This window comes from Mustela putorius, unplaced genomic scaffold, assembly GCF_011764305.1.
Source record: "Mustela putorius furo isolate JIRA1106 unplaced genomic scaffold, ASM1176430v1.1 tig00537227_pilon_pilon_pilon, whole genome shotgun sequence".
Lineage (NCBI taxonomy): Eukaryota > Metazoa > Chordata > Mammalia > Carnivora > Mustelidae > Mustela > Mustela putorius.
In genome coordinates, this window is record NW_025422368.1 from 46,092,626 (window position 1) to 46,117,843 (window position 25,218).

Genomic DNA, 25,218 nt, shown 5'->3' on the forward strand with positions numbered 1-25,218 from the left:
AAAAGAAAGATAATAAAAAAGATCCTGGGCTCTATACATGCAAAGGTCTTCTCAGGCCCACCAATCAGGTAAGTTACTCCCAGGGAAAAGAATGAGAGAAGGGGCTAAGGAGAAGGTGGACTGCCTGCCCCCCACTGTCTAAACGGGGAATACTTGCCGTTTTATAGGCCAGGCAGGAATCTGAGGAGGAGACAGTCATTTCTCCCATACACTCTTGGAACCACATTGTAAGCCAATGTCATAGGGAGCAAGGATTAGGAGTGTGCACAGAAAACAAAAATAAGGACAGTATTGGGGAGAGATCATATAGCTGACAAAAAGTGGAGAAAGTAGTGGCTGGACATCTCTATTCCCATGCGGCCAACCTCTTCTTGTTACAGGTTCTATGAAGGTCCTCTGACTCCATTTACTCATTTGTTTGTTTGCTTGATATTATTTTTCTTTTTAAAGATTTTATTTATTTATTTGACAGATAGATATCACAAGTAGGCAGAGAGGCAGGCAGAGAGAGGGAGAGGAGGAAACAGGCTCCCTGCTGAGCAGATAGCCTGATGCGGGACTTGATCCCAGGACCCTGGGATCACGACCGGAGCTGAAGGCAGAGGCTTTAACCCACTGAGCCACCCAGGTACCCCTTGATCTTATCTTTTTTTTTTTTAAATTTTATTTTATTTTTAAATTTTTTATTTTTTATAAACATATATTTTTATCCCCAGGGGTACAGGTCTGTGAATCACCAGGTTTACACACTTCACAGCACTCACCAAAGCACATACCCTCCCCAATGTCCATAATCCCACCCCCTTCTCCCAAACCCCCTCCCCCCAGCAACCCTCAGTTTGTTTTGTGAGATTAAGAGTCACTTATGGTTTGTCTCCCTCCCAATCCCATCTTGTTTCATTTATTCTTCTCCTACCCACTTAAGCCCCCATGTTGCATCACCACTTCCTCATATCAGGGAGATCATATGATTAAGTAATCTCTACACCCAACATGGAGCTTGAATTTACAACTCCAAGATCAAGAGTCACATGCTCTATAGATGATGTTCACTAACTGAGCCAACCAGATGCCCTGGTCCTCCAACCCAACTCCTTATAACAAACCCTGACTACTTAACTTGGCTTATAAGCTTCTCTCTTTTTAACCAAATCATCCTTAATATACTAAATAACCTTTGGTGGTTTTAAAACTTTATTATATGCTAAACACTGTGGTATGCACCTGATAATCTTTAGTTAATTTAGGGAAAGCCTGATTTGTTATAATAGACTTAAGTAAAGATTTAGTAATTAAGTCTTTTAAAAATTAATTTAATGTATTAATTAATAAGGTTTATTAATTAAATTAGATATTTAAAAGATTAACATTTCTGTAGTCCCCTTTGCCTTATAAAGACTGCAAGCAACTGTGCAGAATATTTTTAGTACTTTAAAAATCCACCCCTTTCAAAAGAAACAAAAAAAACAAAACAAAACCAAAACACGAATTCATTTATGAAGAATTATTACACACTTTCTTCAGAAAAGATGTAGTTCCACAGTTTCTGTGAATACATTTGTAATAGTTCTAACATTTATTTGACATTATAAAATGGTCAAGTGCAGACAAAAAGATCATGATATTCATTCGAACCATATGACATTTTTTGTAGGTCAAAATGGGCAAATATAGGCAAATTCCTATGAGCAAACCTCATTATGCACCATAACAATGTTATAATAGTGCTAATGGTTTTGTGCATCTGAGAGAATTCTTCATGCAGAGAATTGTCTAGGCTCTGATCCAGTCTTAAGTCTAGGGAAGTAGTTCACAAACCCAGTTCATGACTAAGTTGAAACCTGCCTAAGAAAAATGAGAGAAATAATAATAATGTAAAGAATTTTAGTTTCAAAAAAAGGTAAAATTCTTCAATTATGAAAGTCTGAGATTAGAGGATCTTGGAGGGTTAAAAATAGCTTTCCTTTTGTAAAATGATGTTATAGTAGATAGTACTTCTAAAATGTACTTACCTGGAAAAAATAATGGCAAGTTCCTATCAGCCTTCAAAACAGTTCTTGATATTTTACTATTCTCTAATATCCAAATGTTTAGGAACCATCCACGGGCACACAAAATAACCACAAACAGGATGACACAGACGTAGGCAAGGAAGGAAAACCGAAAGCTGAACAGCCCATTCAGTCATCGTGGATTCTTTATTCTTTCTTTTATCCATGCGATGAGGAACCAAAAGTTCTTTCTTTCTATTCTTAGAAGAAGAAGGTCTCCACTGCCTGCGATCTTCTCTGACGCTGTTCCCCCATATCTCGTCTTTGCTTTGTAATTCATTGCCAGGGGCTTTATTCTTCCAGCACCTTTTCTTCTGAAGCCTGAGCAAGGTGATGGAGAAATTATCATTCTCTCCCTGGTACTCCCACTCTGCCATCTTCCTCAGCACAAGTGTGTATCTGATTATTGTAGCAATTTCTTGAGTTCTCTGATGAAGGGTCTTCTAGGTCTCAAAACACCAAAACTGTAAAGAAAAAACAGAGGAGAAGACTGTCTTACTTTCTTTCCCTCTTCTACTAAAGAACCTTCATTTAATTTAGCCTTCAAAAGTCCTCTTTTTCTCTTCACTGACTTCTCTTCCCTTGATATTTTACAGTCAACTTTTCTAAGTTTCTCATCTGTTTCTCTACTCCTTCCTTCATAGAATGGAGTTTCCATGTCCACCATTGGCCTTCTCATTCCTTCCTGTGTCTTGAGGGCCTCAAGGCTTGACTGTGTCCAGTCTGGAGATGGAGGAGATGGCCTTTTTTCCCTATGCCTGGGGGAAAAGTAAAATTCTCTAATTTTAGTTTAGTCTGCCCCCCAGCAGATGCTGTACTTGATTTCCAAAGTGATTTTCCCTAAGAAATAAGGTAAGAATATGTTTTTTTTCCATAGACAACATGGTATTATCTAAATGAGTAAAGTATATTTCTTCTATTAGCATTTGGGCATGATAGGACTTTGCCCATTACTAAATAATAATATCAATGAATATGATTTTTTACCAAAAAGATTTGACTCTTGTTTGGATTTGGATTTTAAAAAAAGAGTTTACAGCTGCAGTTGTAAATGGCTCTCTACCACTCTGGAGGGGTGGCACAGTTCCAATTAGATTCCATTAAATTCTGAATCTCCTGGCTGATAGAAATAGAATGGACAGCTTCTGTTACTGGTCCCACCACTTACATAATAGGAACTGAATTTGGCATGGTGATACAGAGAAGAATACAGTATAGGATCAGCTTTTAAAAAGCTCAGTCTAGGAGCAGGCTGGGGGATTCAGGCAGTTGAGCATCTGACTCTCGATTTCAGTTCAGGTCATGATCTCAGGGTCAATGAGATGGAGCCCCACCCAGCATCTGGCTCCCTCTCCCTCTGCCTACACCTCCCCACCCCAAAGGGTATGCTCTCTTTTTCTCTCTCAAATCAATCAATCAATCAATCTTAAAAAGAGAGCTCACAGTCTAGATGGAACTTAAATTACAAACATTTATATAATCTTGTACAAAGTAGTCTATAAGCCAAGAAACAGAATTTAGCTGTTCAACACAAGACATTCTTGATACTTTAAGGCTACTACGAAGTCACACAAGATTAGTTTATAACAGTTTGCAAGTGTTTTTAATTTTTATTATTTCATTTGACCCTTGAAATTATGTTGTTAGATGTTGTTATTCCATTTTAAAAATTAATAGAGCTCAGAAAGCTGAAGTAATTTGTCCAAGATCACCTAGTTTCTGAGAGGCAGAACTGGGGTTCAATTGTGATTAAACTCTGACTGCTCTGGAATATATTACCAGATTAAATAAGCTAAGAATGTGTATTAACAGTTCTCGAATTTAAGCTAATCAACAGTTTAGGGCTGTATTACACACACATGATAAGAAATAAGGAATAGGAGAATACAAAACTCTGCTTCAAAGAATAGGTGTTGTGATATTCGTTTAAAGTAGTTAATAGTCATGACTCCTGATACTACTTTCCTGTGAAGTGAGGGTATGAAGAATTTACCCAATGACATATATTGTTGAGTATATGAGTCAGAGGAATTGCTCAATCAAATGTGGAGACTGATTGAATTAATTACTTGGATGATTTTGGTGACAGGGTATAGTAGTTTCTAATTTAATTTCTTGATAAAAACAGAATTCATTGTAGTTGTAAGTAAATTCACTCAATTGCACTGACATTTGGAATCAAACCAGACAAGTTTCAGTTTCTTTAAATAGTTAGGGCAATTGTGAGTCCTTAGGTGGCTCAGTTGGTTGTCTGCCTTCCGCCTGGGAACTTGAGTCTGGCATTGGGTTCCCTGCTCAGCCTCCACAGTGATCTCTCCCTCTCTCTCTCTCAAATAAATAAATAATATAAATTTAAAAAATAGTTAAAGCCATTGTGAAAATGGATCTTTTTATTGGAATCAAGGAAGAATATAGTGTTTCTGTATCTCAATTCTCAAGATCTACCTTAGACCAAGCTATTTATGCCCCACTCTTTCCCATTCCCCCAACTCTGTACCTAGTAGAGCTGGAATAATAAGAGTAAGCTTAAGAGCCTGTGAGAGCATTGTAGACGACTTGGATAAGGGAGACAGGCTAAATGTAAACAAAGACTGTTGGGCATTACCTGTGCCCTTAGTAACTACCTCTCCCACCTCTCTCACCCAGACTCACCTTCCTACAAATGCGTGACAAGCTGAAAATCTCATCCCCATCCAGATGCTCATGTCATAAAGGTCAAGAGAAAAGCATTTGGAGACTGATAGACCTATAAGTTCAAGGGATGAACTTATATTTCAACTCATTTGTTTTCTTAACTAAAATGGAGATTATAAAACTCATCTTCACGGTAGCTACCTTTATTATGTAAGAACTTGATTATTTCACCATCTCAAAAACAAAACAAACAAGAGAACACGTATTGACCTGTTTCTTTTATGACCTCATAAAGGCAGGACCTGGTAAATAGATAGTACAGTTATTCTAGAAGTCCTGGTAGGAAATATATGATTTGAGAGTAGGAAAATAATCCAAAGAGAATTTAGGGCCAGTTACGTCAGTGAAATTTCTGGGAGACTGTGATCTGGGGTGTGAAGGACTATCCCTTCCAAAGTGCTTCTAAGAAGGGGGTGCTTTGCATTGTGGGTCACTTTGGATCTCAGGGACAACATATCCCACATTTGGAATCTATTTACTGATAGAACCCATAAAGTTACTAGTTTTGAATGGAAGAGCTCACTGCAGCTGGTCCAAGCCTCGGAACAAAGCTCTGCCATGCAGTCGTTACGAGCCAGCAAGTCCAATGGTGCTTGAAATGTCTGTGGCAGTTTGGGATGCCCTATGTAGCTTCTAGCAGACCCCTATCAGAGTATAATATACAAAGCAAGCTGGTAATATTTGGAAATAAATACTTTACTGTTGAGAAACTGCTCTTGGCTTGCTAATGGACTCTGTTACACATTGAAAGTCTGACCATGTGAACTTCACCTCTATTAATGACATGTCTTCTGCCCCACCAGGCACTAATGTTCAGTTTGTCCAGGAGCACTCCATCATCAGGTGAAAATTGCATGCATGAGATCAGACCTACACATGTGCTGGAGGCACTAATAAGTTTTAAGACCAGGTGGCTCACATCGCCCATGTACTTACACCTATTAAAGTAACAGACTTCCATCAACCCACCATGGCCTCAGGTAGACTTTTCTCTAACTAGCTAATGGAGGAAGAAGTTCAGTTCTGGTTTACAGATGCTTCTGTCTTATAATATAACTTTGCACCAGTGCCCTGCTGCAGCCATATAACCCCATTAGGGGTGGACCTGAAGGACAAGAAGAAAGAAAATCCTTCTAGTGGGTAGCAATTTGGGTGATATAACTGATTTTCAATGTTGTTTGTCTGAAAGGAGAGATGGTTGTAATCATGTATCTATACCAATTTATGTACTGTGGTTAATGGTTTGGCTAGATATTCAGGGATTTGGAAAGATCATGATTGGAGGAATGCTGATAAGTAGGTTTGGGGAAGAGATATGCAGATTGACTTCTAAGAATGGGCCCATCTAGTGGCAGGTCAGTTGGATCAAACTCTGTTTTAGAAAGGCTCTCAACTTGTTCTCACTGAAGTATTCATTTGTCCTAGATTTTATTTTGTCTTCCCTGTTGTCATCTTTCTGCAAATACTTTGTCATGTTACCGCACAGTGAGTTTGACCAAGTAAATAATTTTATGTAAAAAGTAAAAGGTGATGGGCTTTCATGGAATACACTGGTCTTAACATGTATTCCATAAATCATAGATAACTTCTCCCCCCCCCCCCAGCTTGACTGAGGTATAACTGGCAAATAAAATTATTAGATATTTAAATTATGCAATGTAATTATTTGATATATACATTGTGAAAAGATTCCCCGCATCGAGTTAATTAACACAGCACTACATATTTACCTTTTTTTTCTTGGTTAGAGCATTTAGGTTCTACTCTGTCATCAAATTTCAATTATACAATACAATGTTATCAACTATAGTCACCATGTTACACATTATATCCTTAAGCCTTATTCATTTTTGAACTGAGAGTTTTCACTCTTTACCAAACTCTCTCTAGTTCCCCCAGCCCCTGGCAACCTCTTTTCTACTTTACGTTTCTATGAATTTGACTTTTTTTTTTTTTTTCAGCTGCCATATGTAAGTGATACCATGCACTATTTGTCTTTCTCTGCCTGGCTTATTTCACTTAGCATAGTGTTCACCAGGTTCATCCATGTTTTCACAATGGTAGGATTTCCTTTTAAGATGGAGTAATATCTGGGGCGCCTGGGTGGCTCAGTGGGTTAAGCTGCTGCCTTCGGCTCAGGTCATGATCTCAGGGTCCTGGGATCGAGTCCCGCATCGGGCTCTCTGCTCGGCAGGGAGCCTGCTTCCCTCTCTCTCTCTCTCTGCCTGCCTCTCCATCTACTTGTGATTTCTCTCTGTCAAATAAATAAATAAAATCTTAAAAAAAAAAAGATGGAGTAATATCCCATCGTACATAGATGCCCTTTTTCTTGATCCATCCGACAATGGCTCTATAGAATGCTTAGCAGGCTCTATTGAAGACTGGTTTGTGTGGATTTTGGCAGAAGTGGTGTGGTTCTGGAGCTAGTTGCTATTGTAGAGGCTTCCCAATGCCACAGGCAGTTCTTCATCATACAGTTTCCTGATTTTTGTCAGAAGCAGTAGCTCCCTTAGTAAGCAAGTACTATGATATGACTTTGGGAGTCACTCCATGAGTTCCAGCCTGCATTCAGTTTCTATAGCACTCCTAAAGTCGAAGTCATTTAATTTAAGCAATTTCCATACTGCTTTCTTTAGTTAGCTAGAATGGCTTCTGTGTTCTCCCACTAAGCCTTGACTGGTACAGTCAGGAAAGTCTTACCCCAATCCAAAAGTAGGCAGAAAATGGACTCCATGCACAGGTAAAGGCAGTTTTAACCTGTGTCTTTAATAGGTAGCATTTTGAAAAAGTTTCAATAGCAGCATATTATATATATTCCCAAAATGTTTCATTGCTGTCTTAATGCTAAGCAGATTATGAGAAAGGACAGAAGAGTATTGGTATGAATTCTTGGGAAGTTTAAGTTTAAAAATGTGAAGTGAAACTAGCAATAATAATAATGTTTACAGATTCTGTGACCATGTGGACAAGTCACTGACTATTTTGTAAATTTAGAATAGCAATGTGTTCTCTTCAACATGTCATGAAACTACTGGAGATGTTAATGGGGTATTTTGTGATTCATAGCAATGTGCTATAGAAGAGAAATATAAGGAAGCCATAATGTACTGTGAAAAATCATATCTATTCATTATTTTTACAAAAATCAGTGACGGAAATACTTTTTTGAAAACAGAATCCTCCCACTGAAGTCAAGCAGTAGTAAATGCTGTCTGCTTAAAAGTCTCTAAATAGAAGCTTTTCTGGGTTAGCTCTATAGATTGGAAAACTGGGGGAAATTTGAAAACCCAACAAAAGTACTTCCTGAAGCTTGTCCAGTGCATCTGCTGGCCTCCTTTTCCTATCATTGTCATCAAGTACTAGAAGTTTATAGTATCTACTTGCAAAGGATATTTTAAAACATGACTGTGCTTTTAGGTAATTTTAAATTATGTAATTTTAAAGGGTATTAGTGCTGGATCTGTGTAAACCTGGATGACCTATTATTTGTAGCAATGTTTCTTAAGCTGGGGACTTGTTTGGCTGGCCAGTAAGGGGACTAAATTTCTGCATTTCCAACAAGGTCCCAGGTGTTGTTGATACTTCTGACCTATGGATCACACTTTGAATAAGAAGGATTTGTAGGCTAAGATTTAAAATCTTAGCCAAGTTCTTTAAAAATTAATGGCAAATTATTTGTTTCCTTCTTCTAATTCAGACAGGTAATTTGGATACTGCACTTAACCCAGTCCCAATGTCAAACCAGGATACATATTTGTAAAAGAAAAAAAAGGCATGGAAGTTAAGGTTGTGATTTTAAATACTGGCAGATTTTCTATTCTGGAGTAACTAAAGCTTTTATTTCTGTGTTACAAAACAGAGTCTACTTAGTAGTGTGGACTTGAATTAAGAAAGATGTGGATTGAGGTAACTGGGTGGCTCACTTTGCTGAGGGTCTGACTCTTGATTTTGGCTCAGGTCTTGATCTCTGGGTTATAAGACTGAGCCCTGCATTGGGCTCCATGATGAGAAGAGAGTCTGCTTGAGATTCTCTCTCTCTGTTTTCCCTCTTTCCCATTCCCTCACCCCTGTTCTTTCTCTCTCTCAAATAAATAAACAATTCTTTAAAAAGAAAAGAGAGAGAAAGACCTGTATTTGGATCAGATTTACCTTTAACGTTGTATGAACTTGGGCAAATCAAAAAAATTCCTAAGCTTGGATTTCTCTGTGGTTGTCACAATGTCCTAGAGTTGCAGTGAGGTTAAAAGGGACAATATGGGGAGTCCTTAGCCATGTGCCTACATACAGGAAGTCATCAATAAAGATTACTTGCTTCATTAGTTATTATCTCCAAGCAGCAGTCTGGCTCCAGGTTGGTTGTGACTCTTAATTAGAGTAGGAATTCTTGACTAAGAGTCTAGTGCCTCTAATGAGTGAGATTGCTTTGTGAAAACTAGTCACTGCCATCATCATTGTCTGGTCATATTATCAAATATGGAGCTGATAATTGCCTATGAAATACTTCACCTGGAAGAAATAATGTGCGTATCAAAATTGGATACATTCTATTTTCAAATTACTTATAACTAGACTTGTATCATTATAGCTTTTGGCTTAGACCCTTAAATATCAGCATACTTATTTGGGTGGAGCTAGAGAGTATTATGCTAAGCGAAATAAGTCAGTGAGAAAGACGAATACCACATGATTTCACTCATATGTGAAATTTAAGAAAAAAAAATGGTCAAAGGGAAAAAACAAGAGAGGCAAACCAAGAAACAGACTCTTAACTATAGAGAACAAAGTGATGGTTACCAGAAGGAAGGCAGGGATGGGGGTTGGGTAAGAGGGAAATGGGTGATGGGGATTGAGGAGTGCAATTGTGTTGAGTACCAGATGTTGTATGGAAGGTGGAACTACTACATTGTACACCTGCAACGAATATTGCACTGTATGTTAACTAATTGGAATTTAAAGAAAAACTTAAAAAGTAAAAACAAACAAGCAAACAAACAAATATTCATATACTTTTTTGTTATTCTGAATATGTAAGGAAAATTTTAAAGTATGTATATTTTGTCTTTATGAATATTTAGCTGTGTAGTTGCCTGAAAGCTTTGTAATACAGAATCCTAAAAAAATAAAGATTAATATTCAATACATCAAATGTTCCATATTTATCCAGCATGTTAGCTACTTTCAACCTCAGAAACTTTTTTTCCCCCCATTGAGGAGGCATTTGTGCAATTGTTCATATCTGTAGAACTTCTAACACTGTATTTATGTAAAATTATACTTCAGTATAATTGCCTATGTAATTAACATTCAGGAAAAAATTATTTATTCAGGAGCACATTTCACAATTCAATTTCAGTCTGTGACAAAGAGGCTTTTAAATGTTAATCTTATGAAAGAAAACGGAGCAAATAGTAAAGGCTGTGGATTAATACAAGAGGCAGCTATTTACAGCGTAACATTTTCCCTCCCTGGGAATTACCTATTTTCTACCAGAGAGTCTAGGCATGTTTCAAATCTCACTGGGAAGTGTGGGGTTGAATCTTATATTTTGTGCATATTAGACGGTTTCACATCAGGTGACTAAATAAAAGAGCAAAATGGTTACAAATACATTTGTTGTTGAAGCTTTAAAAGAGACAGAAAGAATAAATGCACATTATGGTGGAGTTAAAAATGATCAAGAATACGTAGAAAATAGAAATAGGAGGTATATTTTCTCAGTCTCAATTCTACAGGAATTTTCTGCTTCAGATAATAATCCTTTCAGAGCTTATGAACAGGATGCCTGCTCCCCCTCCCATCAGCTAGCTTTTAATTTCAATAACATGCAGTAACATCTCTGGAGAACCACAGGGACTATTTCTGTCACATACCTATGATTGTGGAAATTGGTGGAAGTTTGAGGGAGACAAGAGTAGAAATATCATTATCTATTCACATGTTTCTTTTCTGATTACAGAATATCATGTTGGAATAAGATTAAAGAACTTGTTAATACCTAATGAAACATAAAAACTTACAGGAAAGTTATTTTCTAGTGGTATTTTTGATAGGAACTTAAAAATGTACTGTGTGTCTGTAATTGTTCTAAGGCATAATGTAGTGCTTTCAGTTTATTTGCAAAATAAATGTATAAATAAATTCTTGTTAGAAAGATTATTGTTGATGATACACAGAAATAACATATGTTGTTTAATCATAATATAGAACTTCATTGTCATTGCCACCACCTTAGTCCAAGACACCAAAATCTCTTGTTTATATAATTGCACCAGCTTTCTTTCTGGACTCCCCGCTTTCACACTTGGCCTATTGCCCACAGAACGGTCAGAATTAACTTTTCAAGCTTAACCTCGATTATATGCACAGACTCTTCTCAGAACCATGTCTATCCACCTACCTGTATATGTGCCATTCTGACCTCCTTTTCCTCCTACTATTTTGGATAAACTCTCCCATCCAAAGCCACTCCTCCTTTCGTGGGTGAGATGCAATCTTGTTTCACTTACTCAAAAAATGACTCCAGATATTCTCCCTGTTCTGTCCAGCATCACTACTTTCCCCTCTCCATTGGATCATCTCTACGAGCATATCTACCCAAACCTCTTGCCCCATTTTTCTACTTCCATTTACAAGGAAATTCCTCTAAGTAGTAATTTATACTTATTTCCTCCACTTCTCCATTTTCTCTGAACTCCTTCTATTCAGGCCAATATCCACCGTTACTTTACTGAAACTACTTTATTAAAGTTTGCCATTGATTTCCACATTGTAAAATTCAACCAACAGTCAAGTCTTAGCCCTCCTCTTAACTGAGCAATAGCCAGCATTTGGCACAACCGATTGTTCTTTACTACTTGAACCACTATCTTTAGTAGGCTTTTGGGCTATCACAATTTCCAGTTTTCTTCCTACCTCACTGGCAGCTCTTTCTTAGATTCCCTCATGAACACTATGTCCTGCTTCCTTCACTTCTTTCAAGTCTTTGTTCATGTATCACATCACAACGAGGTCTTCCTATTCTCTCTGTGCTAGGACTCTCCACAGAAACAGATTTAATAAGATATATATATGAATATATATATTCTTGTGAATATATATGATATGATATATATATGATATATATATTCATGAGAGACACAGAGAGATATTTATTATAAGGAATGGCTCACACAATTATGGAGGTTAAGTCCCAAGATCTGCAAGCTGGAGATGAAGGAATAGTTCCAGTCCCAGTTGGAAGGCTTGAGAACCAGGACAGGGTGAATGTTCTAGCCCAAGGGCAGGAGAAGACCAATGTCCCAGCTCAAGAAAAGCAGATTTCAGGCAGATTAACTTCCCACTTATTCAGCTCCCTTTTTTTTCTACTCAGGTTTTCAATTGATGGAGGCCATCTACATTAGGAAAGGCAATCTGCTTTGCTCTGACTACAGATTCAAAGGTTAATCTCATCTAGAAACACACACACCCAAAATAATGTGTGGACATCTCATGTCCCAATCAAGTTGACACATTACATTTACCATCACACCACCCTATTTAAAATGGCAACCTTCCTTGACAGACTCTATCCCTTTCCCTCATTTTCTTGTCTCCACAGCAGCCATCACCATCCACAGATACTATGCTGCATTAATTTACTGATCGGGTGACTGTCTCCTCCACTAGACTGGTAGTTCCATGAGGGTAAAAGATTGTATAATTGTTTATGGCTGCATCTTCTGTTCTACAACAGTGCTTAGCACATGGTAGATGATAATTAACCTTGTTGGGTGAATGAACAGGGGTCACTCCCTTGCTTAAAACTTTTCAGGGGAGGGGCACCTGGGTGACTCAGTGGGTTAAGCTTCTGCCTTCGGCTCAGGTCATAATATCAGGGTCCTGGGATCGAGTCCCACATTGGGCTCTCTGCTCGGCGGGAAGCCGGCTCACCCCCGTCTCTGCCTGCCTCTCTGACTGCTTGTGATCTCTCTCTGTGTCAAATAAATAAATAAGATCTTTTTTAAAAAAAACTTTTCAATGGCTTCTTTTTTCACTTAAGATAAAATCCAAATGTTTACCATGACCTAAAACCCTGTGTGATCTGCCCATTTCTTCCTCTTTAACTTCTTGTGTCCTTTTCTCATTCTTACATTGGATTCCTTGAACACACCAAGAGTCTTCCTGCTTCAAGGTCTTGATTCTGTTCCTTCTTCCAGGAACAGGTTCCTCTTTCTTTGTGTATCTGGATCTTGCTTAGTTTAGGTATGAGACTGTCTACTGCCGCTCAGAATGACTTTCCCTGACCATTATGTTTCCTAGGTTTCCCTCGATTATTCTGTTCCACTCTACTCTTTTTGCTTATTCACATCTCTGATTAATGGTGATTAAATTCTTTTTCATTTTAAAATTGATTATAATTCATGTACAATAAATTTTTTTTTAAAGATTTTATTTATTTATTTGACAGAGAGAAATCACAAGTAGATGGAGAGGCAGGTAGAGAGAGGAAGGGAAGCAGACTCCCTGCTGAGCAGAGAGCCCGATGCGGGACTCGATCCCAGGACCCCGAGATCATGACCTGAGCCGAAGGCAGCGGCCTAACCACTGAGCCACCCAGGCGCCCTCATGTACAATAAATTTATATGGGGCCTGTTATGTTGGCAAAACTATGCAGAAACACGTGTCAGGTTGTGGCAACATGTTGGAGGGACAAACTAAAGACCACAAGGAGGATGAGAATATGCTATAGATGGGGGTTAGTTTGTGGAAGGCCTTGGAGGCTGGGAAATATTTGTGCCCACAAACGCCTGCAAATAGTAAGGAGCCACTATGGTGGTTTAAACAGGTAACAGGATAAAAATAGCCTTTAGGAAAATAAAGACATCGCATACTAGCAGGCCACTCCAGGAACTGAAATAAGCCTTCAAGAGGCAGGTAATTTGATTAAATTACTTTGTTCATTATTCATTCAGTGATTTGGGGGCTTGCCATTTAATTCTTGGATTATGTGAAGATTCTTCTGGTCCCTGTGCACCAGTGCATTCTGATTAGGGAGCTCATGTGATTTTGGTGTTTAGATCCTTGTAGGAATTTAAATTCTAAAGGGCTAGCCTGTTTGAGATTTCTTCTTCTTTGTGCTAAATGTGGTTGGTTGTGGTGAAATGAAGCCTGAACTCCTTAAAAATCCCTTCAGTGTTTATTGGCACATGTTTAATTATTTCTGATAGGGAGGGATGTGTGTCTCTCAGCCGAATATAGGGTGCCCCTGAATAGTTCTACTGCATTCCAAGGTATTCTTGGGTGAATTACAGCATGACCTGAGAAACCCTGTGATTTCTAGCAAATTGATGGATGGAGATTTATTTCCTATTGACATTGTTCCTTGAATAGAATAGGAACAGTGACACCCCCAATCCATTAGGCTGACATGTCTTGTAACGGAAAGCCAAGTGGGTGTGTGTAGTAGAGATTGCTTGTGGATTTGCACATGCGTTGTGAAGAGGGAAAGTGGGGGTAGAACAGAAAGTGAAGGGGGAACACTATAAAGTAGGGGTTGAAACCTTAATATATTTAAAGAGCTTGAACCCTGTCATAAGAGGGCTCCATTTAATAAGCTGTCACAGAGATATGTACTAGAACACACACTTGTTGCCGAGAAAATTGGTGTCTCACTTGGAGTTACATTTCCCACAGAAGTATCATTTGTGATAATGGTTTATATCATTGATTATGAAATCAGAAAACACATTCCCTGTGCCTGGGTGGGAGGTATTGACTATTGGAAAAAAGTTAAAATGATTTTTAGAAAGTTTGCTTTATGACTTGGGATTGGTAAGTGTGGGGAATGAAAAGGGAGTGAAGTGGAGAAATCACTTTTAGGGGTCCAGTAACCTGGAGCGCTGCTGTATGTCTAGTACAATAGTGAGGATGTAGATGACCAAACTGGCCCCTAGATTCAGCTTAAGATACTGATTCATTCAACCCCTGTGTGGCTTATCCTGCTTGCAAGAATCTACCTGTCTAGTGGAGAAGACAGAAAAATAAACAAATAAGCAAACCTGTAATACAGATAAGGCTTTTACAGGCTGTTTAGGGCCTCAAAGGCAGGGCATTTAACCCAACTTTGTGAGTGTGGGCATCAGGGAAGCATTTGGGGATGGCTGTGAATGACACTGAATATATTAATAGGGAGTCTGGAGAAGGACAGTGACAAGGGAAGACTTCCCTTTCTAGTATGTCCAAACTGCTAGGGGTAGAATTTTACAGAATGATATGCCATTAAGTGCATTGATTTAATATTCCAGGAGATCCTCTCTCTCTCTCTCTCTAATGAATTGCAAGGAAGGTCAGTGTGGATGTGGAACTAGGGAAGCATGTAAAGAGATGCAGCTGCAGCAGTAATCAGGCTCCAGATCACAAAGGCCTCATAAAACCAGGTTAAGTGATCTTAGTCAATGAAATGGAAACAATTAAAGGAGGAAAAGAAAATGCTATAGCCGTAAACAACAACAAAAAGGGTTATAAAATCCAAATTCAGGAGCCTGTACTTACAAGTGTTTTTAGAAAAGGATTTTTTAGGTGAGCGGAAAAACATAAAGAAGACAAAGTAAAAAAGCATAGCAAGGAGGGATCAGTGTTTTTATTTTTATTTATTTGACAGACAGAGATTACAAGTAGGCAGAGAGGCAGCCAGAGAGAGGAGGAAGCAGGCTCCCCGCTGAGCAGAAAGCCTGATGTGGGGCTTGATCCCAGAACCCTGGGAACATGACCTGAGCTGAAGGCAGAGGCTTTAACCCACTGAGCCACCCAGGTGCCCCTTTGCCTCCTTTAATTAAGCTCCTAGTTAGTCCCATGTAGTATCTCTAGTTGTTGAAGATTTGGAAACCCAAGGATGACTCTTGGGACCCCTTTAAGCTCCAGACCCTCTGAGATGATTTTCAGGTGGATTGCACGAGGGAACACCTCAGGTACTGTAGGAGTGAGGTCATTAGTTTAGTGGAGTGAAGCATGCTGGGATGGGAATAAACAGGGATCAGCATGCACCATTAAAAGGAGAAGTAGCTGTTCAGTCAATTGTTGCTATGCAGCCACCGTGCCCTGGTGTTCATCGCCACATCTTCTGTTTTGTACAGTATTGATGACTAATTAAAATTTCCTCTGGTTTTTGCCTTTGTTTCTATCACAGCTACCTCCAATCATTTGTGTTGTTCGAATCCTAAAACCATGTGAGCTGTTGGTTAATAGTTTATAAAGTTTCTATTTTTAATAACTCCAGAATGCTATTTTATTAATTCTGAGTTGAGAATATAAAATGCTAAGTGGAATAGATATTTGCATTGGCCTCAACAGTTTGTCTCTCTCTGCAAGCAACCTAAATGGGAAGCCAATTAATCATGATGGTTGCTTGGTGAGATGGCTGAAATCAGATTTGGGTTTTAATTTGCCTCCATCTCCATGGTAGGCCTAGGCCTTAGATGCTCTGCTTGTTTTTTTACTGCTAAGACTATTCTCTTTTCTGTCAGTTTGATGCCTTGTCCTCTGATTAACTGTTGGCTCTGACCAATGGGGAGCCTTGACAGGAGTTCTGAAGGAGGAAGGGAAGTAGGTCATTGTATTTATTTCCTTGGTTTCTCCAGGGAGTATCTAGATCATACAGTTATTGAGAATTTAAATAATGTAAACTTAGTACAGTCCCTGGAACATGGAAGCTCTCAATAAAACTTCTTTTAGTTTTCTTTTTAGCAATGATTAGTACAGGGGTGCCTGGGTGGCTCAGTTGGTTAAGTGTCTGCCTTCAGCTCAGGTCATGATCTCAGGGTCCTGGGATTGAGCCCTGTTTCAAGCTCCTTGCTTTGTGGGGAGCCTGCTTCCCCCCCCCCGCCCCTCCCCCTGTTCAGCTTGCTCTCTCTCTCTCTCTGTCAAATAAGTCAACAAAATATTTTTTTAAAGAATAATTAATACAGTTTAAGAAGTCAAATAATACTTTCTTGTCTCTCCTATGGGATGTGGGTCTTTTCAAGGTAATCTGCTCTCCTCAACTCCCTTCTTGAATTTTGATGCTCTATCCTTCCCATCTTCCTTTAGGTCTAAGGGGAAAGTTGATTTTAGTCTTACTGCTTCTAATTCCTGATTTCTGCACTATCCCTTGAGGTTCCCTATCCCCACTCAGATCATGAAATTAAATTTCTTCTTAAATAAACTCTCCTAGCATTATCTTAATATGAATGTGCCATCCATTTCCTGTTGGAATGCTGACTGTTTACTACTTGAAGCCATTGATGTCTCTGGCTTAGACTATTTCCTTTCTCCAGTCGCCTTTCAGGCAAAGACAGCTTAATATGTAGTTCTGAATATACCCCTTCCTTTCTGAATATCTCACAGAATCCACTACCTTCAACTTAGCTTCTGTTTATATCTTATATTTAACTCTTTTTCAATGAGAACTTTACCTATATCTTCACCTGCCCTTGTCTTTCTCCAGACACAGGTGGAGCTGGAACCCTACTGTTAAGCAATGCCTACCCCCTTTCCTAAGTGGTTGATTCAGGCTCTCCCCTTCCTCCAATCCTTTGAAATGTCTTCCATATTGCAAAATTCAATCAGTGATTAATTCTGCACCCATCTCACTTCATCTCCTAGGAGAATATGAATCAGTTGACTAATTTTTCCTTCTTGAAACACTTTTATTTCTTACCTTCCTTTCCAAGATACTTACGGGTTTTCTCCTCCTTCATAGCTTGCTTCTTTCCAGTCTCCTTTGATAGATTCTCATCTTCCTTTCTTCTAAATTTTGGGGGACTCCAAGGCTCTGTTCTTACCCATCTTTTTTATATAGGCTCTTCCTCTGGGTAATTTCATGTATCATCTTGACAGTAAATAGTATCTATATGGAGATAATTGTCACATTCCTCTCCTGAAACTTGAACCCTTCTTTGAATTCTAGGCACTTACAGTAAGGTCATTAGTTTAATGGAGATGTTTCAATCGCTTCTCAGCCTTTTGGCTAAGATCAAGTGTAATGGAGATGTGTCATACTTATCTCAAATGTATCAAGTCCAAAATAGAACTCCTTATTTGCTACTCTCCTTAATTTAATTTTTCTCCTTTTTTTATTGTATACATTTTAGGTTGTAGTATTTCCTGTAACTACTACTATAGCTAAATTCATTATTGTTATATAATAATTCATTATTTTCTAAATATTTTAAAATTTCCTTTATGAATTCTTTTGGATCAATGAATTATATAGAAGTATATTTTGAATATTTCAAATGTGGGTCTTTTGGAATTACATTATTTTTATTCACTTCTAATTTTATTGCATTTATTGAGAAAGTAGTCTTTATGATATCCAATCTTTACTTTTTTGTTGAGATTTGCCTTGTGGCTTAGTACATGGTACATTTTTATTACTATTTAATGTTTGCTTAGGAGAGAAGTCAAGAGGGAGGGAGAGAGAAAGAGAATAGTTTTGTGGGGCAGATTGTGGGAGATCCCTGAAAAGCATTTTTTTCTGCCAGGAGCCCCAGGAATATAGAAAAAAGTCTGAATTCATTTTATGCTAATTTCTTGGCTTTGGTGTTCTGGCCACCAGACACCTACATGGATAGGCCTGTTGTTTTGATATTTTAAAATAAATTTCTTGATTGTTTAGTCACTCAGAACTCAGGAGGAATCAGATTAGTTTCATCATTATCTCCCTGAGCTCGTGGATAGATTTTTTTTCTAGTCCACCCTTTAATTGAGCTTTTAACACTTTGAAGTGCCTGGGTTTATGACGTATCTCAGTTGCAACTCCCTGCATCACATAGGCCAGATGCATTGTTTTCTTCTTGCTCATGTGTCAATCCTAAATTAGCTTAGTAAGATTTTTAATTAATTAAAAATATATTTTACTATTTTTTGATGACTATAATTGTATACATTTAAAGTGTGCAATGTGGTTATTGGACATACATATACATTTGTGGAATGATTATCAAGGTCAAGATAATTAACACATTCTTCACTTCACATAGTTAACTCTTTCTTGTGGGTGTGGATAAGAATGCTTAAGAACTTTTCTCAGCAACTTTCAAGTTTACAATACTGTATTTTTAACTCTTGTCACCATGCTGTACATTAGATCTTCAGAACTTATAACTGAAAATTTGTACCCTTTGACCTACATCACCCATCTCCCCATCCACCAACATCTATTCTCTGTTTCTGTGATATTGGCCTTATTTATTTATTTTTTAGATTTCACACATAATTGACACCATTCAATGTTTGTCTTTCTCTGTTTGGCTTATTTCACTTAGCATAATGTCTTCCATTTTCATCCATAGCATCACAAGTGGCAGGATTTCCTTATTTATAAGGACAATATATATACCCATATAATGGAATAATATTTTCTATAATATATAATATGTAAACCACATTTTCTTTATAGGTTATTCATATCTTGGCTATTGTGAATAATGCTGGAATGAACATGGGAATGCAGGTATCTCTTAGAGATACTGTTTTCAGTTCTTTCATATATACCTAGGAATGGGATTGTTAGTTCATCTCATAGTTAAATTTTGAATTTTTTGAGGAAACTCCATTCTGTTTTTCATAATGGCTATACCAGTTTATATTCCTACCAACAGTGCAAAAGTGTTCCCTTTTCTTCACATCCTTGTGAATATTTATCTTTTGTATTTTTGATAATAGCCATCCTAACAGGTGTGAGATGATCACATTATGATTTTGATTGGCATTTCTCTGACAATTAGTGATGTTGATCATCTTTTCAAATACCTACTGGTCATTTGCATGTTGTCTTTTAAAAAATGTCTAATCAGGTCCTTTGCCCATTTTTATATTGTGTTATTTGCTTTTTTGCTGTTGAGTTGTATAGGTTCTTCATATAATTTAAATATTAATTCCTTACCAGATTTTTGGTGTCTAAATATTTTTTCCTTTTCTGTAGGTTACCTTTTCAATTTATTGACTGTTTCCTTTGTTGTGAAGATGGCTCTTTAATTTGATCTAGTCCTGCTTGTCTATTTTAGGGTCTGTTGTCCATGCTTTTGGTGTCTTTTCCAACAAATTATTGGCAAGAGCAATGTTCAGGATTTTTTCTCATATATATATATATATATATATATATATATATATATAATTATTTTTGGGGAGCTTTATAGTTTTAGATTGTATATTTAAGTCTGTGATCCATTTCTTTTTTTTTTTTTTTTTAGATTTTATTTATTTATTTGACAGACAGATCACAAGTAGGCAGAGAGGCAGGCAGAGAGAGAGGAAGGGAAGCAGGCTCCCTGCTGAGCAGAGAGCCTGACTCGGGGCTCGATCCCAGGACCCTGGGATCATGACCTGGGCCGAAGGCAGAGGCTTAACCCACTGAGCCACCCAGGTGCCCCTGTGATCCATTTCAAGTTAATTTTTGTGAGTGATATAAGATAGGATTCCTGTTTCATTAGTTTGCATGTGGGTATCCAGATTTCCTAGCATCATTTATCAAAATGACTATCCTCTCCCAGTTGTTTGGTTTTGGTGCCTTTGTCAAAATTAGTTTACTGTATAAATGTGAGTTTCATTCTTGTCAAACTCTTTTCTAAGTTCCAACCTCCTGTTATTATTGATTATTCAACATTTCCATCTGAATGTCCCATAAGCATCTCAAACAGGCCCAGTCTAAATTCATTACTTTTACTTCCTTCTTTCTATTTTAATTATTAATATCTTTGTCAAATTAGACAGAAATAAGTTTTGGCCATTAAGGTTTATAACTGTCTTAGAATAAGAGACTTGGGCAACAACAAAACATATTCTTATATATATCAGAATTATAAACTTAGTAATGAGCTTTGATTTGTATATACTTTTTCTCTTGATAGTGTTTTTAATGTCTGTGTTTCTTGAATTGAATTGCTTTGTCCCATGTTAAGTCATGATAAACAACTCTTTAAAATTTAAGGGCAAAAATATCAAGATTTAGTGGAATCACAATCTATTTCTTTCTACACTTTCTAGGAGGGGTGTTAAATAAGCTATGATGTATAAGACTTTTACAATGAGGTTATAAAATAACATTCTATCCTGGTAAAATAGCTGTAAATTGTTACAGATAACAGAGAAGATGTTATTGTCCTTTAAAGGAAGCTGTTTGAGAAGTTCTCTGAGCTGGTCCTACATGGCATGTATTCTAACTACCCAGATTGCTGGTTCCTCAAGCAATCCATGAAATTTTACTTATCTGGATCTTTGTTAATGCTTTCCCATACCTTCTTGTACATCAAAATTTTACTCACTCTTCTAAACTCAGGTCAAATGCTGCCACCACTCTGAAGCTATGTTCCCCTGAATCAGAATTAATTTATTCCTTTCTTTATATTGCTAAAACACTAATTTATTTTGAGGACTCCTTTTATTGTGGTAAAAAACATATAACGTACATTTACCCTCTTAACAATTTTAAGAATGTTATAGTATTGTTAACTGTGGTCATTGTTGTACAAAGATCTCTAGAACATTTTAATTTTGCATGATTGAATTTCTATACTCATTGAACAACGCCCCCCTTGCCCCTCTTCCTACTTCTTGGTGACCACCATTATACCTTCTGTTTCTATGAATTTGATTACTTTAGATAACTCATACAAGTAGAATCATGAAGTGTACATCTTTATGTGGCTGGCTTATTTCACTTAGCATAATGTCTTCTAAATTCACTCATCTTTTGCATATGATAGGATTTCCTTCTTTTTAAGGATGAATAATATACATTGCATTTTACATTTTCTTTATCCTTTGACGCATTGATGACATTTAGGTTGCGTACATATCTTGGCTGTTGTGAATAATGCTACAATGAATGTTGGTGTGCAAATATCTATTTGATATTTTGTTTTGAACTCATTCTGATAAATACCCAGGAGTGGGATTGCTGGATCATGCGACAGTTCTATTTTTAATTTTTAAAAAAAAAATATTTTATTTTATTTATTTATTTAGAGAGTGAGCAGAGAAAGAGCCAGAGGGGCAGAAGGGGATAGAGGGATGGGGAAAGAGGGAGGGAGAGAGACAAGAACACTCTGTGCTCACTGTGAAGCCTGACATGGGGCTCCACCCCACAACCCTGAGATCATGACCTGAGCTGAAGCCAAGAGTGGGCCCTTTAACTGACTGAGCCACCCAGGTGCCCCCTATTTTTAATTTTTTGAGGATACTCCATACTGCTTTTTCCATAGTAGCTGCATCATTTTATAATCCCACTAACAGCATATGAGGGTTATAGTTTTCCCCCATCCTTGCCACCCTTTATATATTTATGGTGGCCATTCTAATACTATGAGGTAATATCTCATACCAAAGTGCCTGACTCTTATTTAATTCTGTTTTGCATTTTAGATAGTTGTTTAATGTCTTTTTCTTCATTAAGCATAGAGTAAGCACTGCCTACTAATAGTAACCTCATAGTGCCTAGTTCATAATAGGTGCTCAAGGTGTACTTAATTATTTAATTCCTATTAGTAGGTAAATAATATTCTACTTCTTATTATCCCTCTGCCAATATGTATACAAAGAGTTGATCTAACACCAACTGTATCCTCTACTTTTTAAAAGAGAAGAACATGAACTATGTTTCAATATTATTCCTTTTCCCATGGAATTTGATTGACTCATTGGTGTAGTTATTCTATTCCTATTCCAAAATGAAGATTTCTTTAAAAAAAGAAATTAACATCATTATATTGTTTTGTAAGTAAGGGCTTTATTTTAAATTAAAGTGTTATATGCTATAAATTAATACCTAAATGCTTACTTACATGTAATATGTTTATCTATAACAACACATACAGGAGAAAGGGTTTTGCATATGATAAATTGGACCTAACAACTAATGACAACTCCTAGTAAGTGAACAAACTTCTCAAAAACAACTGGAACTACATGATTTATTGAACACAATGGATGAAAATAAGACTTTTTACCTTTTCTCTTTTAGTGTTGTACTCAAAGGTCCTCAACATTTTCTATTACAGTTTGCTAACGTGTGCCAATAAATCTCTACATTTTATTTGCAATGTTATTTTATCTTTCTCTTGGACATCTGTTCATACTTCATCCTTTTGAGAATTTTTAAAAGGCTGTTTCCCCCCTAAGGTTGCCTGCTACAGCTGATGACTGAAAAGATATGTACAAAATAAAAAACAGGAGAAGGACAGCAGGGCTATTACATATGGTCCAGTCACATTAGCTTACATCAAAAATGCTTATTCTGTTGTTTTGAGGGTTTTTTGTTTTTTTTTTTTAAACGACTTATGTCACCTGGTCCTTGGAATCTGACTTCAGGCAACCTAAGAAAACACAAGTTCAGTGAATAGTTAAAAGGTCACAGTTAAATTTCTTAAGACTTGAATTGAATCACATCTGGAGGGACAAGCTTGAGTACCAAGTGCCAGTACTAATGGGAAAAATGCACAAAAATTTGCACATTGTGAGAATACCATAACAAAGAGAACAACCATTTTAATATATGATTAAAATTCAATATTTATAATAATGACTACAAAAATAAAACCTCAACAACAAAGGCCTTGATGGATTATAAACTATTCTAACACAACATTTGTGTTGACCTTTATTAAGTAGAATATGTTGGTGGTTGTGCTCAACATGATGGAAGGGCTCTTATTCTTCCCTCTCTTGAATATCCAGCAAGCTAGGATGTCCCTAGGCCTTGCTGGTCTCTGCAAATAATGAAGTCCCATTAACAAAAATACTTGCATTTTGCTCCTTGGTGGTGCTTACCTGTACAACTCGGGGGTCTCATCTTTTTCCTGCTCCCATTCAAAGCCTCCCTTTTATTTCTAAGATTCTCTGGAAGAGTTCTCATGAGACCTGAAGAACAAGACCATCAATCTGCATTAGTCTGTTTGAAATCTGCTGGTTGTGAGTCACCCGCTGTCCTTAGCTGGTGCTGTGCTGAGTGTCTCAGTCCCTTCTGTTGCCCTTTCCCCAACTGTTCCTCATTTTATCACTTGGGCTTTACTCAGCCTGTGTAAGTCACAAGTTTCAGCCAGTTCCTCCTAAACACAGCTCCTCTATTCCCACCTTCAACCTTTCGCTGTTCTTCAATCTCCACCTTCTCTATCCTACCCACCGCCCTTTACATCTGTATGAGTATGTGCAAATGCATAAGCACGTGCACGGGCACACACATACACACACACACAAACCCTCATGTCCTTTATATGGTTCAGGCACTCAAAAGCGAAACTTCTCTGGCCCCAAGCCAGAAGTCCTTCCTTATTTTAACCCAAGCAAATGGGTTTGGAAGAAGAGGAGGGCATGCTCTATGTATTTGAAGTCCTTTTCCCGGTATGCACCATGAATATCCCTCCCGATGTTCATGATATGATAGAAAGGGGAAATCAGAGGGAAAAGGGTTGAATAGGGCAAGTGGAGTATAAAGTAAGAAAATAAGAGAAGAGCTCAGCTTTTGGAGTTTCTTGGAAGGTACAAGGAAATGAAAGCAGCATACGGTACTGGTGAAGAGTATAGACAGCTGGCTTTCATATCCAGCCCTACCACTTAACGTCACTTGGGGCAGTTACTAAATCTTCTGCACTTAATATTTCTAATCTCCAAGTTGAGGATAACCATAGTACCTACCTCACAGGGTTATGGTGAGGATTGAATATACACAAAGTACTACTAAGTGCTGTGTAAGTATTGACTATATTTATTATTATTATTTACCACTGAGACTGTAAATTAATCCTAGATTCTATATCTTTGCCTTAGTCAGGAGTTGAATTAATCTACATGTATCTGTCTGTTCTGAAGTTACAATCAATGTCTCTGGTTCCAGAGACACCTGTGTTCAGCAGGCCATTAAAACAACCCACTCCCTAATGCTGTTCTTTTGGCTTCTCTGAGCTCCTGGGCTCCAAATAATTCCTGTGTTTCTGCTTCTCCAAGCCTCCTACTTCTGTCTTCCTTAACCAAATCGGCCTTCTGTCTCTGTCATCATGGTAACTTCTAGACATCTTTTGCTTAGCTGGACTTGTAGTGTTGGCCTGTCTGAGTCAGTTCTCTCCTGGTGTCAGCTTGCCATGGCAGCATCAGATATTCGGAGACTAGAAACAGATGGATTATGATGAACACTATATATTGTGTCCTCACTCATCTTGGCAACAGGTGGCTGCTCAGCCAGCTGGGGTCTTTTTAAGGACACTCTCCCAGGCCTCCCTCTGACCATTTGCACTTCAGTCCAGATGGTGACATGGCTCCCCAGAGTCCTGAATGAACTTAACGGGAGATGGCAGGGTTATGCTGATTTTGCCTTGGGTCTAATACAAGCTTAGAGTTTTCTTTTTTTAATTTTACTTTCTAATTCAGGAAAAAGGAACAAGCCTTATGTGAAAGTCATGTTCACAATGTGGTTTCAAATTCTGTCATAGGAAGTCTAAATTTACGTGATTAAATTAGAATTCAT

General features: G+C 37.7%; 1 long non-coding RNA gene across 2 annotated transcripts; it reads right to left on the bottom strand.

The window, feature by feature from the left end:
• Positions 1-1,474: 1,474 nt before the first annotated feature.
• Positions 1,475-24,802, bottom strand: LOC101678654. 2 transcript variants are annotated; one of them, XR_001179369.2, is made up of 4 exons: positions 24,393-24,802; positions 23,529-23,618; positions 17,440-17,607; positions 1,475-2,515 (listed from the first exon to the last, which is right to left on the bottom strand). It is a non-coding gene; the product is annotated as an uncharacterized LOC101678654 (long non-coding RNA). The 2 variants fall into 2 exon arrangements; XR_006604686.1 differs by lacking the exon at positions 17,440-17,607.
• Positions 24,803-25,218: the final 416 nt, after the last annotated feature.